Source organism: Cupressus sempervirens, chromosome 10 (genome assembly GCF_028749045.1).
Source record: "Cupressus sempervirens isolate cs-2001-9-10 chromosome 10, ASM2874904v1, whole genome shotgun sequence".
NCBI classification, from domain to species: domain Eukaryota; kingdom Viridiplantae; phylum Streptophyta; class Pinopsida; order Cupressales; family Cupressaceae; genus Cupressus; species Cupressus sempervirens.
The window spans coordinates 77,936,486-77,960,229 of record NC_143127.1 but is presented as its reverse complement, the minus strand read 5'-3'; the positions used below and the strand labels follow the sequence as shown (position 1 = coordinate 77,960,229).

Genomic DNA, 23,744 nt, shown 5'->3' with positions numbered 1-23,744 from the left:
GTTGTCGCGGCAGAGAACCGATAGTGGCAGGGGTTGCAGGGTAGCCATGGGGGAGATGAGCGGTGGCCGCGGGCAGACGGGCAGTGCAGGCCGTGGACGGGAGTTGTAGAGCCGTGGCAGGGAGCGGGAGTTTGCAGCGGAGCAAAGATCAGGCAGGCGACGTTTCAGTGGTGATGGGAGCCATCGGAGGAGAGGGAGAGCCGAGGGAGCGGGGGGCGTCCTGGCGGGGGGTGGCCGCAGGCAACGGCACTGCGGGCGGCAGTGTTGGATGGCATAGAGGTTTTGGGTGAGTTCACGGCGATGCCAAAGCAGAGGGAGACAGCGGCGGGTGGCGGGTTCATGGAGGCTGTGGAAGTGGGGCAGTGGCGGTAGTTGGAACAAGCGGCGGGAGTTGCAGGCGCCGCGCAGGGGAGATGAGCAGTGACCGCAGGACGGGCGGCGGTGCCGAGGGAGCTGTCATGGGGGCGGCACTCGCAGGCGTCGCTAGCCTGCTAAAAAACCAAAAAAAATGATTTATTTATTTATTTATTTATTTTTTGTAATTTTTTTATTTTTTTTATTTTTATTTTTTTTAATATTAAAAGGAAACTAAAAAAAACTGTTTACATATATAAATGAAAATTTAAATTATAACTAACCTCTTTTTTTTCTTTTTTGAATTTTTTAAAACATAAATAACATAAAGCAAAACTAAAGAAAACACCCCCCACTATTTTTATTTTTTTTTGCTTTTAACCTATTTATCTATGAACAAAGAAGGAGTAATTTTTTTTTTCTAAAATTTTTCCTAATAACGAATATTTAATGCCTATGTACCCTAGAGCTTGAAAATAAAGCCATAAGGAAAATATAAAGTGTTTTATGTCAAAAAAATTCCCTTAGATCCTCCAAATGCAATGATGGGCTTTATGGCTTGATTAGACGCTCCTCATGAAACTTGATCCCCAAATGCATGCTTCAACCTACAAGCTTGAACACTCACAAAATACTCAAAAATACATTAGATGGTTAGTTTGAACCCATGAAGTGGGTCCCACCAGGCGTGCCAAAATGTGTTGCATAAAAATGTAACTAAAAGAAAACACATTAAGCAACTAATGCATATTCTTACATTATCATGCAAAACCTCAAAATATGAAAGAAGACATGTAAGTAAGCAACAAAATAGCACTATGCAAACCTCAAGAAACCATCAAGTGATTGATGATTTCACATTGTTGTGGGATGTGGTTGCTCATAAGTCCAGCAGAATAACAATGAGGTAGATAGTAGATCCCTTAGAAAATGAGGAGAGAGCTCTCCTTTTATAGGAAAATGGATGGCTAAGATCAAATGCAAGATGGACGGCTAAGATCTCTCAGGATCAATGAGGTGTCAATGAGGTGGAGGCCAAGTAGACTCCATATGGATTAGGGTTTTGACCATTCAAATGGGGCAATATGCTCACACATGTATGAGCAACCCTTGATGGTGACATGATCAATGAGGTGTGAGAAGCATGGCTTCTCACACATGTGTGAGACAACTTGATTCTCATGCAAGAGGACAAGTGTGCAAGGGGTGTGAGAAGGCATGGCTTCTCACACATGTGTGAGACACCTTGACTCTCATGCAAGAAGACAAGTGTGCAAGAGGCATGCAAGATATGAGGGATGAGGAAAGTGTGAACATCTCTCACACATGTGTGAGGATTCTTCGCACATGTGTGAGAACACATTTAGGATTAAGAGGTGATTAGCTAGGATGATTATGCAAAGCAAGCATGATTAGGAAGTGAGTAGGTTTAGCAAGATGGGTTAGGTAGGCTAGTGAGGTTAGGTGAGGGTTAAATGTAGGAGCCATGTGCTCAAATAGGATTAAATACAATATTTAATTCCTATTGGACTTAGGAGGGAATTAATTAAGTAAATGACATACTTAATTAAAGTGAAAGGGGTTAGATGCAAGTGGGAATTGGTTAGGATTTAAATAAACCTTGGTTTATTTAAATTATGGTAATGCAAAAGATTTAAATAAACCTTAGTTTATTTAAATTAGGGTAATTAAATAAATGCAAATTTATTTAATTAAGGTAGAGGAATTAAATAAATAATGAATATTTATTTAATTGGCTAGGAACGGGTTTTGGACAAATTTAAGTGTCTAAACTCTATACGTTTGCTTCTCCCATTGAAGACTAGATTCTTAGACAATGCAATCGATGAGATATTGTCAGAATAAATTATGGTTCCAACCTCTTGCTTTTCATTCAAATCTATCAAGAGCCTCCTTAACCAAATTGCTTGACATGTTGTTGCATTTGCTGTAATGTATTCAGCCTCTGCTGTAGATTGAGCAACAATAGGTTTCTTCTTGGATGCCGATGAAATTGCACCCTATCCCATATGAAACATGTATTCAGAAGTGCTCTTCCTATCATCTATACTTCCAGCCCAATCACTATCTGTGTAACCAACCAACTTGAAATCATCATTTGCAGTATATAAAATCCCAAATCCCTTGGTACCCTTCACATACCTTAGGATCCTTTTTCCTGCTTGCCAATGGGAATCCTTTGGTGTTTCCATAAATCTAAAAATTAGACTTACTACGTGCATTAGGTCTGGCCGAGTTGCAGTCAAATACATTAGACTCCCAACCATACTCTTGTATAATGTTGGATTCACTCTTTTGCTAGAGTCTTCCTTGCTCAACTTCAGACCTACTGCTGTTGGTGTGGGGGCTGCCTTACTCTTCTACATTTTAAATCTCTCCAAGATATGCACTGCATATTTTTCTTGAGAGATGAAAATGCCATTATGCATTTATTTTACTTCTATGCCTAGAAAGTATTTCAAGAGACCTAGGTCTGTCATTTCAAATTCACTTTTCATGGCCTCTTCAAACTCACCAATTAGAGTCTTATCATTACCAGTAAAAATCAAGTCATCTACATAGAAGACAACAATCAATACATTACCATCTACTGCGTTGATGTAAAGAGTGGGCTCACCATTGCTTTTGCTAAAGCCATTGCTCATCAAATATGAGTCAATCCTACTGTACCATGCTCGTGGAGCTTGCTTGAGCCCATAAAGAGCTCTCTTTAATCTATATACTTTGTTCTCTTCACCTGCAACTTCATAACTAGGTGGCTGCTCCACATACACTTCTTCTTTCAATACACCATTTAGGAAGGCGAACTTCACATCCATTTGAAATACCTTCCACTTTTGTTGGGCTGCAATTGCTATGACAACATGCACGGTTTCCATTTTTGCAACAGGGGCATATGTCTCATCATACTCTCTTACATACTGTTGTTTGTAGCCCTTGACTACCAGCATTGCCTTATGCCTATCAATCTTGCCTTCAGCATTGCATTTGGTCTTATAGACCCATTTCACTCCAATCACATGCTTCTTGGGAGGCAATTTAGTTAGCTCCCATGTCTCATTTCTTTCTATGGCATCTATTTCCTCATCCATGGCCTTACACCATTTTTTCTCCTTAATAGCTTCTTCAAAATATATTGGATCACTATGAGAAAATAATGCAAAATTAACACTCTCATCATAATCTTCATACCTTTCATCTTGGTATATCTCCCTAAGACTCTAGTTCTTTCTTGGTAATAGGGAGGAGAGTGTGGGATTAGAATCTTCACTACTGTTGCATTGTCGACTAGCTCGGTCTTCACTATTACTCGACACTAACACTCGGTCATGCCTAGAGGAGCTCGATAGTGACTGAACTTGCTTGCCTTTTCTTCTATTTGCTCCTTCTTCTTGCTGTTCATTAGTGTCTTCTTCACTCATAATTGGCACTTTACTTGAAGTGCTTGGTGACTCATCAGTTTGACCATACCAAGACTGATTTTCAAGAAATTTCACATCTCTTGAAAGAGTCATCTTGTTATTCAATGGGTCATACAATCTGTATGCCTTTGATTCTGAGCTGTACCTTTTGAAGATGCACTTCACACCTTTGTCATCCAATTTTTGCCTTTTCTCTTTAGGCACATGTGCATATGCAACACATCCAAACACCCTTAGGTGTTCAACTGTCCATCTTCCTCATGACCATGCTTCTATTGGAATTTTATCATGAACTACCTTTGTAGGACACCTATTAATTAGGTAAACTGTTGTTGCCATAGCTTTTCCCCAAAATTTAGTTGGGAAACTTTTCTCTTTCATCATGCTTCTTGCCATTTCAACAATGGTCCTATTCTTTCTTTCAGCCACTCCATTCTGTTGTGATGTGTAACTAGCTGTGAGCTCTTTCTTTATGCCATGTTTCCTACAAAAATTTACAAAAGAATTGGAGGTATACTCCCCTCCTCTATCTAATCTTAGGACCTTGATATAATGTCCACATTCTCTTTCAGCCTAGGCTTTAAATTCTACAAATTTATCAAATACTTCAGATTTATTCTTTAAGAAATACACCCATGTCCTATGACTGAGATCATCAATAAATGTCATAAAATAAGTACTCCTCCCAATGGAAGTAACTTGCATAGGACCGACTAGGTCGGTATGCACTAACTCTAATGGATATCTAGCCCTCCTAGAATTTTAAAAATTAAAGGGAATCCTATGTTTCTTATCCAAAATACAAGCATCACACTTGTCACAAGAATTTCCTATACATGGAAAACCTTCTACCATTCTTTTATTTGACAATGAATTTAAACCAACATAGCCACGATGATTGTACCTGAGGTGCCATAGTCGTGAGAGGTCTTCAATCACACTCCTTAGAGCTGATTTTGTGGGAGGTGTACAACCAACTTGAGATGAGAAACATGTCTCTATCATCAAGGGAAACATTATGTTCTTTGTAATTTGAACTGTTGCAAGTAAGTTCCTTCTCCCATCCTTTTCATGGATGACACACTTGTCATTCTCCATCAACACCTTGTATCCATTTTGAATAAGCTAACCAATGCTCATCAAATTGTGCTTCATACCAGGGGCAAAATATACATTTTGTATTTCCTTCTTCTCACCTTTCTTGGTGCAGACCATAATAGATCATTTGCCCACAACTGGTAAAGTTCCATTGTTACCCATCTTAATTTCTAATTTGAAACTGTTGTCAATGAATGAAAACAAGGTTTCATTACCGCTCATGTGGTTGCTACATCCACTGTCGAGGTACCAAACCTTAGGGCTTCCTTCTTCACCAACATTACACATGATGAAAGTAGTGGCATTGTTTCCACTTCCCATATTCACATCAGCCACATTTGCTTGTCCTGACTGATCATTTTGCTTCTTCCAGCATTCATTTTCATAATGCCCATATTTATGATAGTAGTAGCATTCTACATTACTCTTATTTGAGTTGTAGTTTTTCTTACCTCCTCTTGAGTTATTTTGAGAGCTACTTGCTCCATCTGCTCTTCCTGAGCTTTCTACTGTAGCATTTCTTTGTCCTCCATTACCTTGGCCTCTACCTCTGGAGTTTCTACCTGAGCCATTTCTTCCTCTCTCCCTTCCTCTTGGATTTGACTGAGCCTTGAATGCTTGCTCTTGGGAAGAAGAAGATGTGGATCTATTGATCCCATGCTCATGGGTTTGAAGTGTACCCATTAACTCATCCATTGTCAAAACAGTGAGGTTTTTTGCCTCTTCTATGGTCATGACCAAATTGTCATATTTATGAGGTAAACTCCTCAATATCTTTTCCACTATTCTCTGCTCTTGATAGTCTTCTCCATTTGACTTCAATTGGTTAATCACATTGGAGGTTCTTGAACTGAAGTCTGCAACTGATTCATTTTCCTTCATCTGAAAGTTCTCAAACTCCCTCCTTATGTTCTGTAGCTTTACTGTACAGACTTTATCAGTCCCCTTCAAGTTCATCTCAAGGATATCCCATGCTTCCTTTGCATAATTTGCTGCTGCAATCTTTGAAAAAATTGTTTTTGTCATTGCTGCTTCAATAAGACTTAATGCCTTTGCATCTTTCCTCCTTGACTCTTTCAAATGAGTCTTTTGTGCATTTGTGAGGGCAGCATACTGAGTTGGATCAGTCACATCATTGAATCCATTAACTACAAACTCCCACAAATCATTTGCAACCATAATGGTTTTCATTTTCTTTTCCCATGTATCATAATTTTGCCCATTGAAAGGTGGTGGCTGCTGCCATATCTTTTCTGCATCTCCTACCATGTCAAATATCCCAAGAAAACAAATGCCTAACTCACTATGGATGTGGGGCCTCAAAGCTCTGATACCATGTGAGAAAAATATATTAAAATTTAATTTAATACTCAAAACCCTAAACCTAAAAATTCACTTGGCACTTAAAATTTGCTTGGCACATGAAGGTGTCGAGTGCCAGTTTTACTCGACACTTGAAGGTGTCGAGTGATAGATTTCTTGGCACTTGATGGTGCCGAGTGGCAGGTTGCTCAGCACTTGATGGTGCCGAGTGACAGGCAACAAATGCCAAGTTAGCTCGGCACTCAAAGAAATAATACTCGGCAACAATGGATGTCAAGTAAGCTTGGCTCCAAAGGAAATGCTCGACAACAATAGATGCTGAGTGAGCTAGGCTCCAACCGAGAAAGAGGATGTCGAGTGTTCTGTTCAACTGAAAAATTATAACTTAAGAAATTCCAACGTGAATGCTTTCACCATTTAAACCAGAAATCCAAAGCTTTAAGGTTTCAAATTAATTACTCAAATGCAACATACAAGGGAAGAGCAATGGGTTCTAGTATGCTTGTTTGCCTTCTATTCAATCTTTGATTTAAACTATTACAAAATCTAGGAGCATTCGGCTTCAACTAGAAAACCCTAAAACAACCCTAAACTAGTAAAACTTCAAACTTCAATAAACTTTAAACCTGCAACTCTAATGGCTGCATACAATGGTGCCTAGAGCAATCACTGCTTCAACAAGACAAATCCAAACAACAACTTACAGAGAGAACAGGGGAAACACGTGCAACTGTAGGTACAAACTTCTTTTCTTCCTTCTTCTGCTCTACTCTCCTCTGCAACTTTTGATCTGCTTGAACTCTAAAAATGAATGAATAAATATTCCTTTTGTCACATTCCATTTTCCCCCTCTTTTTTTGATCTAAAAAATCTCACCTACCAAAAATAAATACTGTCGTTCATGGATGCCTATGGTGACTTGATAGGTTAGATGGGCGTGGGGCTTGAGGACAACCTGCAAGAATTGACATTTAAATTTCCAACATTATGCTTGGATAGTGTTGATGAAAAATTCTTGCCATGTCAGCAAGCGATAGAATGTCTGAACAGCAAACATACCTGCCACGTGCACTTGGACTCTTCATCAAGAAATGGCAGCATTACAGACATCTTCCACGTGGACCAATGGAACAGACCCCATCAAAGATTGAAATGTTTTTAATACTTCACAGCTATTTTTGTTTCCTGAGATGGGTTATTCATGGCACAGAGAAATGACTAAGAGTTTCAGTGGAAATGATCAAATGGGTTGAAAGAATTTTAATGACTTCAATTAGATCAAATAATTCTGAAAACAATCGGGAGGAAAGTAATTTCAATGATATCTATAAGATCAAACAATTTAAATGGAAAAGGTCCACTTCCAATATACTTTGAACTTTTTAATTTCAACTCTTTAATTGAAAATTTTAACTAAGAAATTCATGGTTTTGTGAAGCTCAATAAATGTAATGATGGTACCTGTGACAGGCCAACGTGATAAAAGAGCTATAAGAAAAGGTTGGAGTGAATGATGGTCCACCTACTAATGCTGGCAACAATGTTATCACTTGCATCTGCTAATCTCTTCCATATTCAGCAGTTGCTTGCTCTGCTAACGTTTTTGCTATGTAATAGATCTGACCAGAAAAATTGACCAAAAAAATTAATGATTAGAGAATGCAAACACAGTATAGTATTTATTATTAAATAATTAACATTTTTAATTGATCAAGAAGGTGCAAATGATGTTGGTAAAGTAGAAATGGACAAATATCAAATCTAAATTTTTGGGTATTTTCTATGTTTTAGTATTTTACATTTTCTTTTGTAATGAAAGAACTTGTAGACTTTTCATCTTCATTTCCAATGGTCATAGTGACCCTTGGGATCCTTCAAACATTGTATAAATTTTTTGTTCAAATTCACTTTTTGAATTGCAGAAATCTATTATTGTTTTTCTATTGTTTTCAGCTAATCACAATAAAATTGATTCTACACAAAATGAATTTGAATTCTTCATCAAAATCATCAAAATAATAAAATTTTGAATTATAATTATTGCTAAATACACATTATAAAAGTTGTCATCCCATTTGACACAGAGAAATAATATGACCTAATGTTTAAGTCAGAAAGTTGCATACTCTGGAAAAAGTTAAAAGTTGAGGACTAATGGTGGAATTTTTTTGAAGGATAGAAAGCTTTTAATTATACAATCTTATCTTCACACATTTCATTTGGAGATTTTGAAAAATCTTGTTTACTATTACACAAACTAATATCTTGAACAATAAGTAATTTAAGGAAAAAGTTGAGAACCTTTAAAGGGAAAGAATTCAATATTATAATTGTATATTTAGTAAATTTTGATGCATTACTATTGAAGAGACTTTTTAAAGATTAGATAAACTTTAAAATATTATTAATGGTTGAATCATTGCAAATCAGCATATAGTTATCAAATCTTTCTAAATATTTTTATAATATATTCATTAAGTATATTTCTTACAAATAATAATATTTTCTAAATTAAAAATCTATAAGATTAAAATTAGAAAAACTCTTTAATCTAATTTATTTGAAAATTTTATTAATAAATTAAGTAACAAATTTTTCTACACATCATATATTCTTTCATATTTATAAACAAGTCACCTATTATAAAATGTTTTCTAAAAAACTATTATATCTTTTCTATATAAACAAAACACCATACATATTATAATATGTGTATCATACATTTTTAAGAAATAAATCTTATCTTTACATGGTTTACTTATTTATAGACCCATTTTATAACTAAATAAACAAGAAAGTCCATAAAACCAAACACTAAACTGCTCATTATATTGCCAGCTTACCTAGTATGAAGGCTTCTCATTTCTTATATAATTAATAGGGGTCCAGCATGATTCGTCAAGCTTGTCTTTGAACTCTCCATCTGAGTAAGTGGAATAGCTCCTATAATGGATGAAGCATGGATTACCCTTCTCACTATTTTAGTTGCCTTGCACACTCTTAGGATTTCCAGAGTTCCTTCTATGGTGGGTTGGATAAGACCAGCCTAATAAAAGAGAAAGGAAGGAGAGCTAGTGCTAAGAAAGTTAAATTTTACACTTTTTATTTTTTTACATGTTTGTATAAATAATTTTTTTTAAATGAAATAAAATCTTTTATAAAAAATCTACTATGTTAATAATAATATATTGAATTTTGAGTTGAAGAGTTATAATATTGAGAACTTTTTTATACTAGACAATGAAATAAATTTTGAATGATAGAAAATACTTCATAAAAAGAATCATCTAGATCACAACTTGTAAATTATTTGAATATTTATTAACATTGACTTAGATTTTCATATCAAATAACAAAATCAACTCTAGATGATATCAAATACTTCATAAAATATTAACCTTAACTAGAACATAATAATCATTTATATTGTCAGATCTCAATTAAAGAATTATCAAATCCTTCCCTATCAAATAATAAAATGAGTTGTAAATTCTATAAATCAAGAAATCAACCTCAAGCACAACATACATATAAAAATGGGAATAGGAATATTTATTCTGGAATAGAAAATGGGGTTACGTATTCCAAATTTTGTTTGGTTCACCAGAATTTGATGCGGAATTCATGGACTCAAAAATTTATGTTTTTTAAACTTAAAAAATTGGACTAGGAATAACAAATCCTCATTTTTGGGCCAAAATTGGAATACGTATTCCAAATTTATTACTATTCCAATTCTGATTTGGTGTATCTAAATAGAGAATTCAAAATTTTACGAATATAAATATGCCTATTCCACTTGTATTCCTGTTGCCAAACAGAACTCTCAATTCAAGAGTTATCAACATTCATTGATGCTTCCATTTTGATAATAATCCTTCAAGATCCACCTCCACCACACATTCCAATTAATTTAATTCTTCTCAATAAAACTAAAATGATCTCACTGAAACCATTGACCACAACATACAGGCATGCGACAAAAATAGATTGTATTACCTCAGGATCTTTGGTGTAGTCAAGAGATTTGCCACTAGTACATTTGGGCTCATTTTTCGACATTTATTGGTTGAATTTTTGACCCATTTTTCCACCAAACTTCGACCAAATTTGACCAATGAATTGGTTGATAATTTTCCAGTCAAAAATTTGACAAACCTACTCGATGGTCAAAATTTTGACCAATACATTGGTTGAAAAATGTTGAAGTTCTTAGGTCATTTTCTACTATTCATTGGTTGAACTTTCGCCCAATGCTTGGTAGAAATCTGTAGGACATTGGTCGAAATTTTGACCAATGCATGCTAGAAAACTAGATGGCATTGGTCGAAAACTTTTTGGTCAAAAATTCAACCATCCAATAGGTTGGTCAAAATTTTGACAAATACGGTGGTCGAAAAATGCTGGAATTGTCAGCACATTTTTTGTTATTCATTGGTCGAACTTTCAACCAATGCTTGGTAGAAATCTGCAGGGCCCATATCATGGATAGTGATATCATGGACCCACTTCCTGTGTACTATGTACGAAGATTTTTGATCGTGAGATTGACCCGGGATCAAAGGGTGGTGTTGACTCGCTATGAAGAAGTGCTTGAAAGTTAACTATAGCGAGTTAGCGAGTGTGGCCCACCACTATTGAAGTAAAATTGTTGTCCACAAAATCAAGCCTAGATCGATGATGCTCGTTGACTCACTATAAAGAGATGTGCAAAAATTAGGTATAGCAATTTAACGAGCAATGGACCCACGATCGTGTTCTTAAAGGTTGTTTCAATTGTCTACCACACAATTAAAGTAAGATCAGTGATCATCGCTAGCTCACTATGGAAAGGTGCTTGAGAATTATGTATAACGAGTTAGCAAGTTGATGACACGTGTACATAGTCATCCATGGGCCCGATTTGAAGCACCAGCCTTAAAGGAAAGGTATAGGTGGAGGTGTTTTATTGGCTTGAATACCAATGTCTTAAGAAGAAAGCTGAGTCATCTTAGGTGTCATTCCCAGATCGTAGGATTTTTCAAGGATCAATGGCACAAGTTTAAAAAAGAAAGTGCGACGCCACTCTATTTTTTGTTTGGTGCATTTATGATAAGTGAAAGCTTCGCGTGTGGGAGAAACAGAGTATAACAAAGAGATTTTCATTAATTCCAATCCCAAGCGAACAGAGATTGCAAATTTTCTGAGCACAAGAGCCTAATTGATTGTGTCGTGTTAAGCCTAGTAAAGATGTGAAACTATTCTTCTGTCGTTTGAGAGAAATTTTAGAAGTTCAGAGAAGAACAAGTTCAGCAAGTCAAGTAAGTACTCATATTATAACCTCTGTGGCATTCCAATTCTCTCAATACTGTCAAAATGCCTCCTAAGAAACCATTCTTTGGGAAAATTAATTATATGGATAGGAATGTCTATGATGATTTATTAGAATTACTCCCAAAATCTACTGTACAGCCTGCACAAGTTAAAAAGTTAATTTCCTTAAACCCTAGGCTTAAAATTGGTGATGGCCTATATCACAAGGGGAACTAGGTCAGGGATGCAAAAACTACTCAAACTAGCTTTATCTTGTTTAAAAAGTGGTTTTTGGAAAGAAAATTGTTTGCCCTGCATGCTAATGTCTGGAATTTTGATTTGGGAAAGTTAGTAGTCCCAAGTGTTTTCATGGATTATGATTTGCTTGAAGCCATTGCTAAGAATTATGACCAAGCCATTAGGGTTGTAAGAAGAAAGGATGGTGTGCCTCTAGTCTCGATTACTCCTGAAGAAATTAGAGAGGTTTTTCACCTGGAACCATTATCAGACTACCATGTGCAAATCAATCTGCTAGAATTAGAGAATGAATATAAAGCAAAGAAGGATGTAATTAGGGGAGGTGCACTAAGGGCACATATTGGTACAATAGGAACTTTGCCAGTAATTACTACAACCTCTAGAGAGCCTTTTAAGAAGATTCCTTTCACTTCTCGGGCTGTAGAGATATATAGGACCTTATGCTGAGTTTTTGGTGAAGATGAGCAAGAATTTATGCCCATTGGTTTCATGTACATGATGGTTCAGAGTGCTTCCTTTGGTATAGATGTTATTTTTTATTTTGCTTCCTTTTTGGCTAAAGAAATTCACATTGGTTTAGTTGGGATTGCGAAGGTCAAGGTGGCAAAAAATTTTGGTCACTACTCTCTATTAATGCATATGTTTTTGTTCAAAGGAGTGACATATTTTGGTAATGAGATGGAACTAAATAGAGAGGAGAATGGGGAAATACTTCCAGTCTAGTTGTCGAGTGCAGATATGACCTGGGATGCAAGTAATGCTAGTTTTGTCAGATTTGATAGATATTTTGCTGCTAAATTGAGATACCTCATATTGAGTGACAATCCTAGAATTCCTAGGGTACTAATGAGTCTCATCAAGCCTATGGATAACCCCCATGACTTGAAAGTTTCACATAATTGGGGAGATATCATCCCCTACCCTATTTCTACTATTTTTAGAATCTATGGTTTCAAGGGAAACCCTCATGTTTTGCCTTACCAAGTTCCTTTGAAGGTGGGAATGGCTGAAGTTTTATGGCAGTTAGGAGGAGTGGAAGAAATTTTTTTGTTGAAAAGGCAATTAGGGTCAGTTTTCCCTACCTACATAGTGGCCCATCAATTTGTGATTACAAAAGGGGGATGGATATTTTTGCATAAAATTGTGGAGTAGTATATGATGGCTATCTCTCATCCCCGTTTTTGTGATTATGAAGGATTTTTCAATCAAATGTTGAGGCATAGAATCAAGTTGGGACCGGTCAAGCATGATTCTTATTATCCAAAGGATATTATAAGGAATGAATTATCATTGTAGGAATAGGAAACTAAAAAGGAAAAATGGAGAGTTTATTCCCGAGTCTTAGAATTCATTCATTGTTTTGATAATAAATATAATCCTTTGGATAATGCTATTACAGAGGCTGAAAAAATAAGTAAGCTCATGAATACCTTCCCTGAAATAATGGAGGTCATGAATGAAAAGAAACAATTTTTTATTGATTCATATCCTAATAAGGCCAGAGAGGTCATGAGGAGGTTGGCTTTCACTCCAAATGTGAGAACTAATAAAATAATTGTACAAAAGAGGCTTGGATATACTATAATTCAGAATAAAAGGTTTCCTATAGACAAGGCCAAACAAATAATAGGATCTAGCAGTATAGCCCAAGAGGAGAGACCTGAAGAGCCTAGTCCTAAGAGGCAAAAGGTAATGACAGAAGAAAGGCCTCAAGATGAGGAATATTCACCGACCCAGTCCCCTTTGAGGATTGGAGAAGAGCAGCTCACTGGTGAATAGGTTGAACAAATGGGATCACAGGGAGATATTTTTATTACTCAAGCAGAATTAGATGAAGGTAACCCTCCAGAACTTCCTCTCCCAAGTTTGGATCTAACAATAGCTGATTATAGAGGTAGGGAGTTGGACCCTATATTAGAGTAGGAAAGTCATCAATTTTTGACTGATGACAATTTTGTGAAACCAAGGGCTTTTCAGCAGATTGCATGGAGGACAAGCATGAACATTTTTGAGGAGAAATGTAAAAAGATGAAAATAGAGCATCCAGAAATGGATGAAACTTCCATGAAAAATAAAATTAAAAAAGAAATGATGAAGGAATTATAGAATATAAGCCCTGAGGAGGGAGGAAAATGATAAAGGCATCTAACATTTTATTATTGCCCAGTTGGGATATTGCAGATGCACTAATTTTCAATTCTGTTTCAAGTAGATTGGAGTTGCAAGACCCAAATAGAAGAGACTTCCAAGGCACTTCATTCATTTAAGATCAAGTTGCATTGGTCAGTTGGTCATTGAGAAAGGGATCTAGAGCCACACCATCACAATCAGATGAGTCTAGGTTGATGGGAAATATACTTGTAAGAAGGGTTGCTAACACTTCACATGTACAGGCAGCATATTGGAATGTGGATTCTTCTAAGTTTGTGTTGGCCACTGCTAAGAAGGAGGAACAGGTTATGTCTGAGTTATAGAATAAATATGAAACACTTCTTGAGGCCTATAGTAGGGAGGTAAAAAGGAGAATTGAACTTGAAAACAAGGCAATGGGGAAATCCACAAGGCCAAGAATAACATACCCCCATCCTCCAGTGGAACCTTTTAAATCCACCCCCCTTGTAGAGATACCAAACACACCTCAAAGGCCTGAATATTATACAGCTGAGGAATTTGAAGAAGAGAAGAGAAAACTATGGGCCTTACATGTAGAGTTAAATACGTAGTATGAGGATAAGCTTAGAAAGGCTCTAATGTATTTAGTGGACAAAATTGAGTGGCCCTTATTCTTTGATCAGTTGGTAAAAGTAATAGATATATGGGAGGAATTGAAAACTCATGATGATACCCTGAAGCCTATTGTTAATAAATGGGGAAGAAGGGAAAAGGAAATCACCCTTCAATGTTATTCAGTTATAAAGTCTTCCAATGACCATGTTGAAAAATTGTATGATATTGCTAATGACCTGTCAGATTGTGATAACAGGAGAGTTGCTCTGCAACTGAAAATTGTTTCTTATTTGAATAAGTACAAGAATCAAAAATTTGATCTATTTCCTTATGCCTTGGATAGAAAGAAGAAATTGAAAAATAAGGAAGAGTGGAGTAAAGAATTGGATGACCTTTTCTGCACAAGGATAAATAAAGTTATTAATGAAAAGGGGCATGCCTGGTGGGCCACCACGACAAAGAAATTGGTTAAAGTCCAATTATTTTTTGATTCTTTGAAGCAAGAATTTGTTGGTTTTGAAAAGGAGGCTGGTTATATTTTAAAAAAGAAAAATGATATCCTATAGTTCAGCTGGTCAGATGATATACAATTTGACACTTGGATGGCAAATCTTCTGTTGGACAAGTAGTTAGAGGAGGACAGTTCAGATGATGATGAGAAACAAGAAGGTGAGGTGCAGGTTATTGACACCTCTGCACTAGAACTAAAAAAAGAAGAAGGGGAAAAGGTAATAACGCTTGCTCAGGGTGAAAGCAGTGAGAACCCACAGGAGAAAACCAATTTGGAGGTATCACAAGATCATCCTTCTTTGGCTAGCTTAGTAGCCACGTATTCTGAGGAGCTGAAATAATGAGAGACAAATCAAAAGTTGATGATTCACAATAGAAATTGGAATGGGCCTACTTGAAGGAATATTTGATATGCTCGGCATTCTATTGTCATTGTTTTTGTCTTTTGTATGATGCTTTGTTCCTTGGACACTTGTCAGATCACAATCGCCCTTTTCTTGTTGCAACTCATGCTATATAAATGAGTTTTCAAGGCATTGTGATGGTCTGAGACTTGTGTAATTTTTTGTTTCTTTCAAGAAGATTACATATTCAATTTGTCCAATAGTATGCAAAGGTTTTGAGTTTGCTTCCATTGTACTTTCTAATAAGCAAATTGAAATGATAGAAATGGCAATCTATTCTAGGCATTCAATTGGTTTTCTATTGGTTATTGTATTAGTCATATGAAAAGGATAATACAAAGGGGTATTTACACTATATCTGTGTCATCAATTTCTATCTCCAGTTTATGTTTTTGTTTACTTTGAAGTCATTTAAATAAGGCTTATTTGGCTGAATGCAGTCTAGATGGGTTGTATGTTGGTTTTATTATTGCTTTTAATTCAAGTAATTATATAAATGCTTCAGTAAATTATTAGGGTTTATGAGTTCATAAAAGGGATATTGCATAAGAATGGAGATGGGTGATTGCAGTTGATTAATTCTTATACAAGTTATTTGAATTAGATCTCCCGCCAATAGTCAATTTCTTGCCCAATGGATAAGGCACTGTACCTATAAATCAGAAGTAAACAAGGATGAATTCTGCTGCTGCATATCAAATCATCTTACAAAATCAAAATTATTTTCAATCCTATTCAAGAATTATAAATGCTGGTCTCAACTCATTTATATCTAATTCTTGAGTCTAAGGTAGCTGCTATTTCCGGGAATATTTGTAAATTTTAGGAGAATTATGACCAGATCTGCTAATAAGGGATGTGTATAAGTTTGAGAGCATTGAAGAATTGAAGTGAGTTGTGTATGTATGTGAGGGTAACAGATGATAATCAAAATGAAACTAAGATAATTTCATTTTTGAATTCTACTACACCATGCACTTGTATAGATCCTTTCTTGTTCCTCTTTGTGCCCACCACTTAGCCCACATTATTGAGTGTCACTATAAGACACTTTGTAGTGCTACAATAATAGCCAAATCACCAAAGTAGGCATGCTTTTTGGATCATATTCTCTCTCAGACATAGATGTAACATGCATTTTGGTTGCAGGTGATTTCTAGTAGCTTGGGGTTCACTATCAATTCCAACACCTTCGACTAAATTTTTTGAACAAGTCAAAATTTGTTCCACTATAATGATTACTTATAAACTTTATCATTGTTCAAGTCAAAAGTTTATCATTAGCAAAAATGGTAGATAATTTTGTTCACAGTCTCAAGGAAAATAAAGACTACTTGACAATAGCGAGAAACAACACAGATGACTTAGAAATAGTCTATCACAATGAAAGACATATTTTGCCCATCATAACACTAGCAGTGCTCTACTATCTCATTTTTGGTAACAGAGACACCCCCCAAACATGAAGGATTCACCCCCCAAACATCTTCAAACATGAAATGATCCACTGTCTATTAGACTGGTGTCTAATCCAAGCTAAACCTCCATCAGCAATTACCATCCAACACTGCACTTGCACCAAGTTTTCCCACTGTCTTGGATTTGGTTAATATAGTACAAATAAATTATCACAAGCTCCTTGTCTCCTACCAATAATAGTGACTATAGGTGGTAGGAGAGAATCTACATTGGGGAAACTTCAGAATACATACAGTTGACTGTGCCTAACCAATCACTGGTTTGAATGTACTAGTCTATTATTCCTTACTCAACCTATAATGAAAATTAAAAGAATGAGTGGACGAGATAACAAAAATAATAAAATTTTCTCACATTAAATATTAGTCAAAATGCATTTGATACATCGTAGGAACTCATTGTTCCACGGGATAGAGACTGAATTGCAGAGAACAGGATTATTTTATTGATTATAATTTTTTTTACAATGCCTTGTCTCACCAACCCAACTCTACTTCTCCCCCAAACACTCAAAAAATCCCTTCTAAATAACTAAACAATAGTAAACAACCACTGCTGTCTAACTATCTGACTGTTACCAGTTAGTTATAAACTAAAATTTGTTGTCTAAGTTGACACAAAGTGTCAACTTCGACAACTTACAATCATATATGTCTTTAATATATTTCACTAACCTTTTCAAAGGTTTTATAACTTCACTAACCCTTCCAAAGACACCTAAAACCCTTACAAGTTGTACTAGGCCTAAACACACCTAAAACCCTTACAAGCTTTTCTTTGCATTTTTTCTACATTTGATACTTTTCTTATAGGTGGACATGTCTATCACAAACATCCAACATGTCTATCCTTAGACTTCATGGAAAAAACCCTACAAACAACACAAAAAAAATAAGGACATGAACCATCCAAACATCTCTAATAGCTTGTGGATATCCCAAAGATGCATAAGTGCATGACTTGTGAAAACGAAAAAGATAAGACTAACTTGTATAACATGCTAATAACCAAAATGATTTTATGTCTGTGTTATGTTTGGCAATGACAATGATATTTGGATTCAAGTATGAGGAAATTTGTATCAATCAATTCATTAAATATCATTTGAATACAAAGAAGATTTTAAGAGATTCAAGAGCATAATTATAAGCCAAATTTGTGGAAGACCTAAATCAGACCTAAGTGAACAGACATGTGAAGGCTTATTTTGAATATGATGAGCAGATCTAAGGCAAAAATTTTATGAAGGTATATTCCAAGTTTAGAGCATTTATTGAAAAACACTATTTCAAATCTTGGTGGATTATTCATAAGTACAAGACAGATTTGTTGAAGACCTCGAAGGAGATCTAAGGAAAATCTACCTACATTATAAACACTTTGCATTTCAAAGGTTAGTTCCTTCTCCATTGCAATATTTGAGGTTGGTATCTCTTGCTAATTGAGTCTACACATTGTTTGAAGTTATATACATACATACATATATGTGTGTGTGTGTGTGTGTGTACATACACACATAATTCACCTACAAGGATTTCCATGCTAAATAGTAAATGCATCTTGTCTTCTTTTGTTAGACATCAACTATGTGAATGCTTTCTACATTGCTTTCAGTTGACTAAATATATATAATAAAATATGCAAGTTTCTATGCCAAACTAACTCCAATGTGGACAAATATCTAATAATTGGGATTTAAACTAAGCAAGAACTATATGTTCAAGGAACCAAAAGATGACTGCAATGAGACTATTACAAGTGAAAAAACTTTAGTCTCGTTAAAGAGAATTGGGATGTGTGTTTGAAGACTTAACAAATTTGAGCTTCACTTGGTTTCAAGAATACTATAATATTCTCTACTTAACAAGGCCAACCACATGAAGGTGGAAGCTCATCTGGCCTCACCCCCCTCCCCCTAACATCAATCTAAAGTACCCATTATCATCTAATTACATACTTCATTCATTCATTCATCCATTTATGAACTATAACATTCAATCAATACAATCACATAACATTCATTAATATGATATAAAATTTATTAATACACAATACTAATCAAAACTTCATTAACACATAACAATATTCATTAACATAAAATAAAAATATGTATTAATACACATCATTCATACATAATTGCTTAAAACAAATTTCTTTCATTATCCAACAAGGTTTATCAAAGAAGATTTTTAAAACATCATTTCTTTTTTTTGTTTTTCTAAGCTCTCTTAAGAAAAGCACTCATAGGGACATTCATATCTGCTTCATTCTCCTCCTCTTCTAGCATGTGTAATGTCAAATTATGATGGCTCCTTCTCTTTGGAGGAGTAGGAGGTTTCTGCACTAAAGGGGGCTCTGTTGCAAGAACAAGTGAATGCGATAAATTGGCATACTCTTTTTCTTTTTCTAACTATTACAAGTTTGTAATTAAGTATGAGTACAACATAAAATGCATTTTTCTTACTTGAAAATGCCACATCATGTACATTAACATTTTGATCTGCCATCGTGTCAACATGTTGAACACTTGGAACATGGTCCAATCCTTCAACATGATGTTCAACATGCTCTGAAATATTCAAAAAAAGGATACACGTCAAATTCCAATTGAAGATGTTAAATTGTATTCATAATTGCATAATTAATTTTCAATAGCAAATTAATACCTCCACCACTATAATGCACATCATTGCCTTCGTTAGGAGCAGGTTCTGTGGTAGGATATGAAGGCTATAGTAAAATGTTATGCACATTGTTATGTAGTCAATTTACGTTTAAAACTAATACCAAAAAAAAATCTTCTCAACTATTTAATTTCATTTACTTTTCATCTGACCAATTTACCTGTGAGATATCATTTGGTGCACTAGATTCTTGGGCAAGGCTTACAGATTCTTCACATAGGCATGCAACCACAACTTTATAGCCTTCCTTCAAGGCAATTTTTCTATCTTCATCTGTGACCTCCACATTGAAATTTGTGCCCTATGGTTTTTGCTTGATAATGTCAACTTTCCATGTATGGTTTCATTAAACAAAACTGTTTACAGCATTATATTATTAAAAAAAAAAAAATTCATTGCTCTACTTACAAGTCGTGACTACAGATTCATATAGCCACCAAAGCCAAGTTTGTGTTGGCCAACCTTTTCTTGTCTCACTTTTGTAGCCACGGATGTGTCCTGCAATCTATGAACAATTTCAAACATCTTAGATTATATATTTACAAATATCAATAATTAGTGCATGATTACAATGTACTTAATACTATAATGACATACCTCTTTTTGCCCTATGTTGCTACATTATCTCTATCTTCACATAGCCTTTTCTCCTCTGCATCTTCTATTATTTCATTCCACTCCATCGGTGAAATCATAGGAGGATGGTTGTACTTTGGGTTATCCTTAAGACCCCTTCTTTATTGATCCCTCACAATCTTTATATGCTTTGCTACTCTTTTTAGAAGTAGGCCAGTGTCAAAAATGTTTTTCCCAAATTTCTCCTTAATGGATGCAATCAGCTGATTTTTTAATTCCCCAGCTTGTAAATTCGACCTTTTTTTAAAAAAATAGATTGTTAGATCAATAACTTTAATATATTAAAATAAATAGAAGAAAAGAAAAATTATGTAGCAATGATTTGAAACTTCGTACCTTTTACGTATGGTGGGTCCAAACAGTCTCAATGTCATATGAAAAAGATGTTCAAAGAAAGCATTATTACCTACAAAAATATAAAGGATTTATCAATCCAAAATGAGTAATGTAAAAGTAAACTAAATTTACACTTTAAATAATATCAATTTTAAAGCACCTGGAAGCTTTCGTTCTCTTAATGGAAACATAGTTTTCTTATTCAGCAACAATGTCCCTTCATACGAACCAGTACTAATCATATGAACTGCTCCAGGAAATGGATCAGCTTCAGTAGTAGTGCTCTCTGTTGCTCTATCAACTAAAACATCATAACAATTAAATGACAATTTTAGTGCTAATATATGTTGGTCTACCTCCCTGCCTATGTCCATGTCTCTCTATGTGTGGCTATATATATATGTATGTATGTATGTATGCGTGGTGTGTCTAAGCATGTGTTTGTGTGTATGCAAGCTTCTGTAGACATCATTTAAGCACTAATGTGCTACTTCATTGTTCATCAACTTGTAGAAAGACATTACAAAATATAGCACATTACAAAATATAGCAAAACAAGGTTTTACCAGTTCTACTGGGCATAGACAATGATGTTTGCATGGTCCTTGTTATTGATAATGCAACAGACAATAATGGACTGCCAACTGAAGGAGGAGTCCGCACTTCATCATGAGCTGAAGAATAGAATATTGTTAGCAAAGACATTTTCAATGGATAAAGATCAAATGGGATACTAGCGAGAAACGTCGACAAAAAAAAAGGTAAGTGTTATAATGTTGATCAAAACAAACAAAGTGTTACTTACACAAAGGTACTGTGAAACAACCCTGACCATGTTCAACATGTGATTCGCAACTAGCACATATGTCTATACAAGAACACATAAAATTAGAGATCATGATCCATAAGATACTATAAAATATTATTATGTATTGAACTTCTATTACTGCTTTAGTCGAATTACTACTTACTTTCAAAGATTGGATTCTACGGTCCAATTCTATTCTCAGTGCCTCTTTCTCCTCACTTCTATAACCCTTGATGATAATTTGAACAAGCTCATCAGTGTATCTTTGTGTAATTTTTTGGGTGATGAATATAGGGTCAGTACTAAGGCCAATGTCATGTAGATATGATGCCTGTACTTCAGATTGCATTTGATCAGCGATCATTATAGCTTTTTCCTATCATTTGTGACATCAAATATTAGTATACTTTCATCAAAATAACTCCAAAGCCATAAAGAAAAGAACATAATAATACGACATTTGTTTCTATATTAACATTAAAATTTACAATAATTAATGTTTACCTCTACTGAAGGTGTCTGACATGGTGCATCCATATCGCCCTGTGAAAAAAATTAGTAAGTCTTAGAAATCAGCAACGAAATTAAAGTAATAGACTTACCAAAAAAAATATTAATAATAAAGTAGATTGTATTTTTAAATAATTTGTCTTCAGTTAAAAATTTAGTGTAACTAATGTTTATATCTAAAAAAATATTTGACATGTTCTACTTAATGTTTATATGTGCACATATGGTTTGGAAAGAAATATTTGGTCATACAAGACCCCATCATAGTTGACATTGATCATACCTAAAGATTTCATTGATCATCATGATCCTCATCCATGTCATCATCATCATCACCATCATCGTATTCGTCACTTTGATCGTCATCTTCACCACCACACTCTTCATCACCATCATCATCCTCTTGATCACTATCATCACCATCTTCGTCACCATGATCATGATTGTCATCAACATCATCATCATCATTATCACCATTATCGTTAGCATGACCAAAATCATCACCATCTTCTTCTTCTTCATCACTGGGTAACTGTCGTTCCTGATAATCATTTACTTCCTCTTGTGCTTCTTCAATGTCTTTTCTTTGATCACATTATACTTTACCGGCCTTCCTCTTGGGTCATGTCTAACAACAAATGACCAACTTGGTTTATCTGGAACACCAAAGTAAAACACGTTCTCGCATTGACTTGGAAGAACATAGGGCTCATTTCTGACTGGCTCAAATGACCTTGTATTAATCATAGTAAATCTACTGTCATGTTCAATAATGGTCCTATCGAGATCATTTCGATTTAGTCGTAACATAAACCATTTGATGAAAAATAGAACTATTTTGAATGAATTAAATTCGCACTCAAGTATATCATCCAAAATGCCATAGTATCAATTTTTAGATTGTTGAGGATGTATGTCAATTCTAGATGAAATATTGGTGACCGTGAAGATAGCACTTATCCTGAAACTACACATTTTCTTCATTTCATCTAACTCTTTTGTGTGGAATTTATAGCCATGGTAGTACATAGCTTTGTGGTGTTTGACCTGCAATTATTCAAACATGTCAAGAATCTTCTCATTGATCTGTGAGTTGATATTAAACTTATGTCTCATGATTAGTAATCTTATGCATACCTTTGTATCTCTTAAGCCATATATTAGATCAAGTACCATTAGCATAACATTGGGATCTCCATTACGATGAGCTTCTTTAACCAACAATGCAACACCATCCCATGTTAATGAGCGAACATTTTCTTGAGACTGTTCAATCCACACTATCATCCAATCAAAGATTGTTTGCAATATACAAGTGTAGTGCATCCCACTCACGACCAACTATAAAGAAGACAATTACACCAGTTAGAAACAACTTATATATATTGATGATGGATAAGAATTGTTAAATTACAAAAAAAAACTTATAATTACCTCTCACTCTCCTCAATCTACCTTTCCCCGTCAGGTACTCCCCTTTGAATTTGTCATTATAGTTGGGATCCCAAATGCGATCTAGATGGATACCTGCTGCAAACTTTGGAAGATATTCACTGATATACACCATGGTCTGGTATATCATATATCCCTCTATCATAGAACCCTCAGGATGTTCTATGATAGAGGGATATATCTAGCCCTTCATAAATTTCAAATGTCTCTCAACCATCCACATTAATCTAGCTTGTACAGGTCCACACAATTCAATCTCCTCAACTTGATGTATGAGGTAGTGTTCTTGAGCATTGAAAAACATTGGAGGAAAACACTTTTGCATTTCACACATAAGCTATGGAATTTTTCTCTTCTAATATTTGATTTCTTTTTTATCAATTTCTTTAGATGATAACCACCTAAATGAGATTCAACACACAAAAACACA

At 35.1% G+C, this 23,744-nt stretch overlaps 1 pseudogene; it reads right to left on the bottom strand.

Annotated features, from left to right (window-relative positions):
• Positions 1-337: 337 nt before the first annotated feature.
• Positions 338-23,744, bottom strand: part of LOC149532666 (dihydroflavonol 4-reductase-like) — a 50,349-nt pseudogene continuing 26,942 nt past the window's right edge.